Genomic DNA, 11849 nt, shown 5'->3' on the forward strand with positions numbered 1-11849 from the left:
TGGTAAAATCCCCAAAGCTTCTCTGACTGAAAGATTGTTAATAATTTTTTAAATACAGGATGCACCAGCATTACTAGAAATGAGAATGGTGTTTTTCTACCATATACAACTACCCACAAATAACTTTAGCACTTGACGGATAATTTTCCATATGAATTTGTTGTGCAACTAGCTGAAAAATGATTGTTTTTGCTTTGGGAATTGAGTGATGTGCAATGATTATGTTGGTCAAATTCAAAGCAACATGAACAAGGAGATAGAACAATTGATAGAAGACATACAACTGGGTTTTTTTCTTAAAACTGAAATTATTCTCATATGTTGTGAAATTGACGGAAGAAATACAATTGGGCTTTCTCTTAAAACTGAAATTATTCTCACCTGTATTGAAATTCTTATAGAACACATTTTTCTTATGCTTTCAACGTTTATTTCAGGTCATATCTCATACAAGATAATTGTTTTTTATGCATGGGCTCCACCAATGATGTAAATAAATCATTTTGTGAATTAGCAGAGGTTTCCGATGCATTCACTAGCACTCTCGGACTAAAAGATATAACTATACCAAAATAGTCTTTAGAGGGAAAATTCCCTGATGCAGATATTTCAGAGCTTCCGTTAGCACTCGAACTCAGATATAACCACACCAAAATTATCTCCACAGGATGACAAAGATGGCAGGGAATATAAGGTGCAATGCATTTTAACATATGCCACGTAACCATATCTAATAGTTATTCCTTTTGTATCGCTTTAGCTAAACCACCAACTTTGATAATGTTTTTCCATATCAGAACAGAACAAGACATGTAATTTCTATGGTGTTTTCTTCTTCCAAGAAAGTGGGAACAAAAAGACGCAAGCTACGAACATTATATTTATTAAATTAATCTAAACCCAGAGCATTGGGGGCTTAAATACAACTTTACAGCAACTTCTGCACTATAATAACAATTTCCAGTAGTGATTTTGCTTGAAATTTTCATATATGCCCGCGATCGTTATAGATTCCAAAAAGAACAAGTCTCTTTGTAACGTACTTGGATGATTTGTAGCAAAAAAGACAATCCACGTATAATACATAGGTCTAAACAAAACAATTTTTATCATAATGATTTGAAAATACTCTTTGATGTATAAAGTCTCTGCCACTCTCCCCCTAACATGTTTTTTTTCCATTCTTATTTTCTATGAGTATATAGAAAATTCATGTGGATGGCCATGCCTGTGGATACCCAGAAAGTGGGCTGCGTTTTGTGCTTTTTCTCCTTTACAAAATCGTGCACTAACAAAAGAGGGAATCCATTCCGTCATTGGAATTTTTCTAAATCTCTGAACAAGTCGTTACAATTGGGCCAACTTGTATCGATCTCACCCCTTAACCAAAAGGAAGATGCCAAAGCAAATTCTTTTTGCATCTATTGGATAACATGAAGGAGACAAATGGGACAGAAAATTATTTTACATCGTGTCTTTGCTCATATATATAGATGAGGATGTTTATCACCTCAAGTTGAAGATTTATCCTTCACATCACTTCTCAACTCCAGAAAAGAATAAATCAATAAAATAAAATGTACAATTTCACAACTTAATCAATCTCCCCTTCCTCCACATCATCATTATCAATAACACAATCTGCAGTGGTTTCCTCCTCCTCCTCATCCAATTTCTTCAAAGTCAATCCAAGTTGTTCCAAAAGATTTTCACCCTGCAATAGAAAGGATTTCATTACATCCTGAGATTGAACAGGGTTGGTCTCATCACCAAAACTTTGCGTGTGTTTAGCAGGAGGATATCTCAACCTCTCGAGAACCTCAAGAATATGATTTTTCTCATCGATTTCCAGAGTCCTCTCCATCTGCCGACAGAACGTTCATAAAGTTGGTTAAACAAAAAGTCAATTTTGCATATTAAAGTTAACTATTACATGCAGCAGATGAGAAATACAACCAAAAAAAAAAAAATCACTTTTTGCAATTCCAAGCGAGCAGCTTCCCATTCCATCTCCCTTTTTCGTTTTGCTTCAGCTGCGGCTTCTGCTTCAGCTTTCATACGAACCACTTCTGCAGCCTTTGCTTCAGCTTGAATTCTTGCTTTTTCTGATTAAAGAGAGTATGGAAATGTCAAATAAATTACTAATGCCTAAAGCTAACCATGAAACACTAATAAAGAACTCCTCTATTCACTAACCTTCTTGTTGCCACTTTTTCAATTTCTCCTTCTCACACCGTTATTTTTTTGGATCTCCTTTATTACCCTTAATAATCAAAAGTTACAACTGTCACCAATCTGCATAACAAACATCAAATTCTAACTTCCTTACTTGAATACTTTAATGAATTAAATACTTGATTAAATGTCTTTTCTTGGGCTTTCAAAATTGTTTAAGCAAAACGGCTTCTCAACAAGGCAACCTGAATTTTCTTGTCTGGGGAGACCTGTCTCTCAGGTGGAGCACTCTCCCTTAACAATGTATCATGATAAAAAGATGAGGGCCAAATCATAACATGGAAAATGTAAAATACCACTACACGTTATATATGATACTAGATAGGCACTTGAATAACCTTCTTGGTGCCTTTGGTTGAACATTCTCTTCATCTAAAACACTTATAGCCTCTGTGGAAGCCACAAAATAGATTAGAAGGCAAAAAAATATAATCAAATACTTATAGCCTCTATGGAAGCCACAAACTAGATTAAAAGGCAAAAAAATATAATCAAATAGTGATTAACAACTGTCTGTAACACCAATTCAGAAAAGCTAGTTACACAAACCACAATCCTAAACTGTAGAGAAAATATATCAACGAAAACGCACTTTTCGCACCAGTAGTCTCAGGGTCAGAGTTGCCCCACTCCTCACAGCCGGCACCTGACTCCAAATATTCCTGTCGGATAGCCATAATACGTAAGATACTTTCACCCCAAGACTCGTCTAAATCGTAGTAGATTATTCCTCAGGCAATTTTCTCCCTGCCAAATGTTATGCCAATCTTGACACCCAACACATAACACAAAAATAATTGAAGTTAGTTTTGCTAAAACTCAGAAATTCAATCGTGCATACTATTAATTCCAATTTATTGTTTGAATTCGTACCTTAAGTGGTGCATCGGTAGAATGTGCTTCATCTGCATCTGACTCACTGCCTTAGGAACTTCCGGAATCAAAATCTGATAAAAAGGAGTGACCAAAGTAAATGAATGGACTCTAATACAAAATACCACTTGAGAAACATCAAAAAGCTCAATTCATTTTGGATTTAAGAGATCTGTGGCTTGTATCTTTTGAATCAGTGACCGGAGAATCCACAGTATGAACATTTTTATACCAACGTTTCAAATCCCAAATGGGATCCATCATCAGGATATGAGAATGATGATAAAAGAAGAGCTACTAAGAAAGAATAAATAGTGATGAGGATAAATTTTTAGGAACAACACACTGTCGGCTTGTAATATTAATTAATTAATTTTATATAATTTTATTTTATTTTATTTTATTTTAATAAATTACTTTCTTTTTTTTTAATTTTTGGAGGAGTTAATATATTAATACAAAACCTAATGATTAAATTAGGGATTTGAACTAAAAACTAAAATTAGCTTATTGAACTAAAATATATTAATTTCTATATAAATTAAAATAATATATTAAACTAATTCATATTAACAATTATAAATAATAAATATTTATAATTGATTAATATAATAATTAATATATTAATTAATAGTTATATAGAAATTATTATATTATAGCAATATAATGCTAACTATTATATTAAAGGTTATATCTATAACAATATTAGGGTAATATATTAATTTTTATATAAATACTAGGGAAATATATTAATTCCTATATAATTTAATTAATATATTAACCAAATCATATTAACAATTATAAATAATTAATATTTATAATTAATTAATATATTAATTAATAGCTCTATAGAAATTAATATATTATAGTATTTAATGATAAGTATTCTATTTTGATATTAATAAAAAGTACAGACTAATAACAGAGGAAAGGAGAGGGATAACTTACCTATTGAGTGCTTTACCTGGGGATGTGTTTGCGATTTTTATTTCCCTGATCAAGGGAAGCCAGCTCCCGCTAATCTCCATACCATTGTCTCTGTTCAGATTGTGAGGATGCTTGATAATTTCAAGTGCTTCTATGATATTTCGTCTCTGCGCAGATATTATTAAACATAACGAGTTGATACCTGATCCAAATATGATGAATGGCAGCGGAAATCACGAAGACATGAGCACCTGTGATAACAATTCAAACGTTGTCAGCGCTAGAGAAAACTGCGCAGATATTAGTATTAAACATAATAAGTTGATACCTGATCCAAATATAATGAGTGACAGCGGAAATCATAGCACCTGTGATAATAATTCGAAGGAAGAAAGCTGCGCAGATATTATTATTATTAAACCTGATCCAAAGATGAGGATAAACAGTGGTATTGGTTATGACAACAAGCTGGATAGGGCGCAGAATGCTGAAGCTAATGCGTTGAATACCCATGCAGATGACAATCACAGCGCAGATGGCAAGGGTCTCTCGGCATTATTGGCTCCAATTATTCCTCAGAAATCAGATAACGTTGTCAATTCGCAGAACGAGGACATAACAATGAAGATTGGCAGCAGAAATCATAATGATAATTCAAAGGATGACAACATTGAAGTTAAGTCCATTAAAAACTGCGCAGATGATACTAAACATAATGAGTTGCACAATCAGCATTCGGGGAGTTCCAAAGATGGCACGGGAGACAATAGCAATCAAGGCTTAGAAAAGAGCTTCCAGAAAAGAAAAAGTCTGTCTTCAGCAAACACCTGTGAGTCAAAATCAAAAAGAAAAGTGGTCAACCTGTCTTCCCTGGAATTAGATCCTGTAGTCATTAATGTTCTCAGCAAAGGTATGGGGTTTGCGGTGGCTCCTAAAAACCTTCCCATTGAAAAGATGATTTGTAGCATAGAAGATGGGATCAGTAACCTTACTGTGGAGGATAAAGAAACTTTGAGGCAAGAATTTTCTCTCATCATGAGAAAAGCCAAAACTCCCAAAAGCAACCTGAGTAAAGAAGAAAAAAAAGCTTTCAAATCCTTGCGGAACAATGACAAGGTTGTGGTTCTTAGAAGAAATTAATCCCCTCTTGTGAAACTATCCCTAGAATCTATGGATTACCCAAGATCCATAAGGAAGGGGTCCCCCTTAGACCGATAGTTAATACTATTGGTTCCCCAACCTATGAACTTGCTAAATATGTTGCTAAAATTCTTAAACCCCTTGTCGGAAATACTGACTCCTTCATCAAAGACTCCCAGGACTTTGTGAATCTTATTAAAAATGAGAGGATGGAGCGTGATGATATCCTTGTAAGCTTTGACGTGGTATCCTTATTCACGAAGATCCCTCTTGATGAAGCCATTCAGGTTATAAAAGATGTTACTGATCCAGGGACTGTAAAGCTGGCTGAGATCTGCTTAAGGTCAACTCTGTTCACCTTCCAAGGAATATTTTATGAGCAGACATCCGGTGTGGCAATGGGATCACCCCTTTCGCCAATCGTGGCCAACCTATACATGGAATACTTTGAAAAGAAGGCCCTAGAATCATATCGTTTAAAGCCAACCTGGTGGAAGCGTTTTGTCGATGATACCAATATAAAATGGACTCATGGTAAAGCAGAACTCGACAAGTTTTTCATTCACTTAAATTCTATCTCTCCAGAAATAAAATTTACGATGGAGCTTGAAGAAAACAAGAGCATCCCATTTTTAGACGTTCTAATCATCAGAAAAGAGGATGGCTCTTTGGGCCATAAGGTTTTCAGGAAATCAACCCACACAGAAAGTTACCTCCATGCTGATTCCCACCATCACCCAGCCCAGAAGTTTGGTGTTCTAAACACGCTTGCCATTAGAGCCCTTCGAATTTCTGACTCGGAGCATCTGGACGAAGAAAAGAAGCATCTAGTTTTAACTTTTAAGAGTATAGGCTACAAAGAACAAGAAATTAAAAAAGCCATAGAGAAAGCTGAAAGAAAGTTGTTATCTCATGAGCCTAAGGCTCAAGACCAACCTCAATGTGGTAAAGTTTTTCTACCTTATATCCATGGAGTTACAGACAAAATCGCTAAAATCCTAAGAAAGAAAAACATTATCACGCATTTCTCAGCACCTGGTACTATCAGGCAAGGTTTGAAGTCTGTAAAAGATGATATTGACAATCATCAGCTTAAAGGAGTCTATAAAATAAATTGTTCTTGTGGAAAAAGCTACATTGGTGAAACAGGTCGCTCCCTCCAGACAAGACTCAAGGAACATGGCGCTGATATTAGAAACGGAAGATCTCGTACTTCAGCCTTGGCAGAGCACTCCTCGAAGACTAAGCACCATATCTGTCTGGAAAGCGCATCAATTATCGCAAGGGAAGAGCAGCATCAGAGACGAAAGATCAGAGAAGCACTTGAAATTATCAAGCATCCTCATAATCTGAACAGAGACAATGGTATGGAGATTAGCGGGAGCTGGCTTCCCTTGATCAGGGAAATAAAAATCGCAAACACATCCCCAGGTAAAGCACTCAATAGGTAAGTTATCCCTCTCCTTTCCTCTGTTATTAGTCTGTACTTTTTATTAATATCAAAATAGAATAATTATCATTAAATACTATAATATATTAATTTCTATAGAGCTATTAATTAATATATTAATTATTATATTAATTAATTATAAATATTAATTATTTATAATTGTTAATATGATTTGGTTAATATATTAATTAAATTATATAGGAATTAATATATTTCCCTAGTATTTATATAAAAATTAATATATTACCCTAATATTGTTATAGATATAACCTTTAATATAATAGTTAGCATTATATTGCTATAATATAATAATTTCTATATAACTATTAATTAATATATTAATTATTATATTAATCAATTATAAATATTTATTATTTATAATTGTTAATATGAATTAGTTTAATATATTATTTTAATTTATATAGAAATTAATATATTTTAGTTCAATAAGCTAATTTTAGTTTTTAGTTCAAATCCCTAATTTAATCATTAGGTTTTGTATTAATATATTAACTCCTCCAAAAAATTTAATAAATAATAAAAAAAAAAGTAATTTATTAAAATTAAATTAAATTATATAAAATTAATTAATTAATATTACAAGCCGACAGTGTGTTGTTCCTAAAAATTTATCCTCATCACTATTTATTCTTTCTTAGTAGCTCTTCTTTTATCATCATTCTCATATCCTGATGATGGATCCCATTTGGGATTTGAAATGTTGGTATAAAAATGTTCATACTGTGGATTCTCCGGTCACTGATTCAAAAGCTCAATTCATGTCCAAAGACAATACCACTAGAGGAAGATCCAGAATCACTGCTTGAGCTACTTGAGATACTACATTTCATGCCAACTGCTGCAATATCTTTTTCAATATCAACACTAGGGAAGTTCATTGCAGGGATCTCATCCCCACCAACATCAACATATTCATCAGTAGGGTCACCACCTACACATGGAAAAATGCTTAACATGAACAACAATAACGAAATGTGGAAATTGCATCTAAAAGAATAAATACAAACTTGAAATTCTAACTAGAATAAAGAGTAAACCTTGTTGGACTACTTTTGTGGGCTGACTCTCCAATTGTGATCCAACCCTAGCATTCACAGGATGCTATAGAAAATTTCAGTGGCTCTCGTAAGGACAAATAAACCGAATATGAGTGAATATTGAAAAGAACAAAATGATGATATGGCCATTCTCGACTACATTTAAAATATAAGAGAGTCATAACACTAGGACAACATACCTTAGGATTAGGAAGGCATGCTAGAACTTGGGAATTTCTGGTGCCTTGGCCTATCTCTTTGAGGCAATTGGAAACAATGTTTTGTAGCTCCCATAAAGAATCATCATCAAAAACATCAATATCAATTTCTATTTCCTCCTCATTCCGACTAGTGTGCTTCCTTAAAAATGTAATTATGGGTATCGACATCTCATATTGTTCAAGATCATGACTAAGCTTCTTCTTTTCATTAAATGACATCGGGTGCTTGCATTTTTCAACCTTTGGTTTCTGCTGACTTGGTACATCTGAGAGAGGAGGAGAATTTGGAGGTTGCACCTTTGCTTTATTTCTTGTTTTTATAAATTTGTTACTACATTGTTGCTTCTTGGTTGGAATAAGCTGAACATCCTGAGTTAATTTTCTATAAACTTCTTCTCCAGCCAACTTCTGCTCAAGAATTTTCCATTTTCCCTCAAAGAATTGATTCATATTAATTTCCATATAATGAACATCATTACCAAGAGGATTATAGTTCATTGCATTGGCAAAAGTAAATCTTACATCTTCGACAAATTCCATTGGGGTGGAATAGAGATCCTTATCCAACTTACTTTGTATAGTGCCCAAATCCATGGGTGTAGTGATAATCTTAAAATAGTCTGGGATGCTTGATTTAACTGGATCAACAGGCTCATTGAATACCCAGGAAAATTTATGATTGTCTGCAAAAGCCACTATCTTTTTGACATAATATTGAAGCTTGAACTGCACCTGGCCCAATGACTGCTTTTCCAGGAATGCCACCTGGGCAACTATTCACCAACCTTGAAATATGTCCATCACTAATAGTCGGAACACTGCCAAACTAAGTAAGTTGTAATTCTTCAATTCTGTGTGCAACGGATCTCACCTGGTCCAGTTCCAACTTAAGTTTCTTTCTCAGCTCCATTTTTTCACTCCTTGACATCTGTGAAACTGTAATAACATAAGTGGGAACTCCAAGAGCATCCATTTTCTGGCCTGCAAAATTAAGATTTATAGACTTTCTCTTGAGGGAACAGGAATCCTCCGAGGCAATCTCAGAATCAAACCTGGCGGAAGCTCCAATGCTTTCAGATTTTACATATTGAACCTTCTGCCTCCTTCCATATGAATCCCATGTAACCTCCAACGCATAAGGGTAATCAGGGAGCATATTGTATGAAGTCCTAGCTGATATCTTTTTAGATTTTTTCATGATGGAATTCCTGTTGAGGTTGTTCTAAGGTTGGTGCCGCTCACGAGTTACTATAAGGGCAGAGGCCATTCAGTGTATTAATCACATAAGCATACAGTTCTGTACAACTAAAGAATGGGTTCCAAGGCCGAGGACTTGAGAATCGTACTTAAAAAGCCTCACTTCCAATTGCCAAGAATCAACCTGAATGGGGATAAAAAGCACACAATAAGCTAGAATTATAATAAAAGTACAGCTTCAGAAATTGACACTACCATGCTCATCCTAAATTCATAACAAAAGTTTTAAATATCTCCACTAATACAATTAAACGCAGTAGTAGTAGACAATAGCGAAGGCTCCCAAAGGTTCTAAAGTTTTATTTCAATTCAATATTAAAGTAATTTCTCTGACATCTTGAAGATGAAAGAGCAGCTAACTCAAATGAATTGTCACAAATAAATTGGATCAACTATAAATATTACATTACAAATAGCTTTCACACAATCTACAACATCACTGTCTTGAATACCATAATATATGATTAATTTTATATATGTCAAACAATTAACCATAGTGGTTGGTGAATGAGTCTCGAAATGCCTCTAGCATTAGCTAGAGATAAAACAAGTAAATAAAAGAAACCAAAACCAAACCGTAACAAGCATTTTCATAATAAGGGTCAGATAATTATAATTCATAACTCAGGCGTTGAAACCAACTACAGTTGGCATCTCTAGCAAACAAAAGCACTTATCAAAATGTACTAGGAGTTCATATTGGCTAAAATCAAACCATGGACTCATCTAAATCGTAGTAGATTATTCCTCAGGCAATTTTCTCCCCACCAAATGTCAAATCAATCTTGACACCCGACACATAACACAAAAATAATTGAAGCTAGTTTAGCTAAAACTCAGAAATTCAATCACGTATACTATTAATTCCAATTTATCGTTTCAATTCATACCTTAAGTGGTGCATAGGTAGAATGTGCTTCATCTACATCTGACTCACTGCGTGAGGAACTTCTGGAATCAGAATCTGATAAAAAATAATGAATAGAGTAAATGAATGGACTCTAATACAGAATACCACTTGAGAAACATCAAAAAGCTCAATTCTTGTCCAAAGACAATACCACTAGAGGAAGATCCAAAATCACTGCTTGAGCTACTTGAGCTACTACATTTGATGCTAATTGTTGTCATATATTTCTCAATATCAACACTAGGGAAGTTTGTTGCAGGCATCTCATCCCCACCAACATCAACATATTCATCACCAGGGTCACCACTTACACATGTACAAATGCATAACATGAACAACATTAACGAAATGCAGAAATTGCATCTAAAAAGAATAAATAAAAACTTGAAATTCTAACTAGAATAAAAAGTAAACCTTGTTGGACTACTTTTGTGGGTTGGCTCTCCAATTGTGATCCAACCCTAGCATTCACGGGCTACTATAGAAAATTTCAGTGGCTCTCGTAAGGACAAACAAACCAAATATGAGTGAATATTGAAAATAACCAAACAATGATATGGCTATTCTCGACTACATTTAAAATATAAGAGAGTCATAACTCTAGGACAACATACCTTAGGATTAGGAAGCCCTGCTGGAGCCTAGGCATTTCTAGTGCCTTGGCATATCTCCTTGAGGAATTGGGAAACAAGGTTCTGTAGCTCCCATAAAGAATCATCATCAAAAGAATCAATATCAATTTCTATTTCCTCATTCCGACTAGTGTGCTTCCTTAAGAATGTAATTATGGGTACTGACATCTCATCTAGTAACTGTTCAAGATCCTGACTAAGCTTCTTCTTTTCATTAAATGACATTGGGTTCTTTCATTTTTCAACCTTCGGTTTCTGCTGACTTGGTACATCTGAGAGAGGAGCATAATTTGGAGGTTGCACCTTTGGTTTATTTCTTGTTTATGTAATTTTGTTACTAAACTATTGCTTCTTGGTTGGAATAAGTTGAATATCCTGAGTTAAGTTTCTATAAACTTATTCTCCAACAAAATCTCTTGTAACCTCCAATGCATAAGGCTAATGAGGGAGCATATTGTATGAAGTCCTATCTGATACCTTTTTAGATTTTTTCATGATGGAATTCTTGTTGAGGTTGTTCTGAAGTTGGTGTCACTCACAAGTTACTATAAGGGTAGAGGCCATTTAGTGTATGAGAAGGGGCTTGGTCTTCTGCCAAATGAAACAAACCTTGACTTTGTATAGTTAATGATTGATGCTTGTGATTTCATCAATACAAAATTATTTACCAAATTGGAGACAAAATATCCAGGTTTCCCTTCTCTTTATTTTGAGCAACGGTAAAAGATAAAGTTATAGAGCATTTAGACTACGGCTTAGAAATGTACCCAAGAATTTGAGTGGACCCTCCACCCATCATGAGTAGATCCAAATGAAGTTGCTTGATGATAGGTGGAGTGTCCATCCAAGATGTTGGGTACCTTTGTAAACTCTAACGAGGTTCATATCTTAAAATCTCTTTACAATCATGGCTAAACATGAAAATCATTTTCACAATCAAAAGGAATCTAGTAATTTTGTTTATAAAAAAACAAAATTACAATGATCATTAGGGGAAATTTGAGGTCTAAAATGGGCCTCCTAAGATAAATGTACAACCAAAATAACCTTTATAAGAACCAATAGGATTCAATATGATTATTTCAACCATGGGGGATGATTCACCATTTTTGGAGTAAAAAAATAAGACGATTAAAAAATAATAAA

The 11849-nt window shown here is 34.2% G+C and overlaps 1 pseudogene; it reads right to left on the reverse strand.

Annotated features, from left to right (window-relative positions):
- Nucleotides 1–1594: 1594 nt before the first annotated feature.
- LOC149240545 (transcription factor GTE10-like) lies at nucleotides 1595–9060 on the reverse strand (annotated as a pseudogene).
- Between the last annotated feature and the right edge of the window lie 2789 nt (nucleotides 9061–11849).

This window comes from Pinus tabuliformis, chromosome 8, assembly GCF_031772625.1.
Source record: "Pinus tabuliformis cultivar Carrire ecotype Pingquan chromosome 8, CPIR1, whole genome shotgun sequence".
NCBI lineage: Eukaryota > Viridiplantae > Streptophyta > Pinopsida > Pinales > Pinaceae > Pinus > Pinus tabuliformis.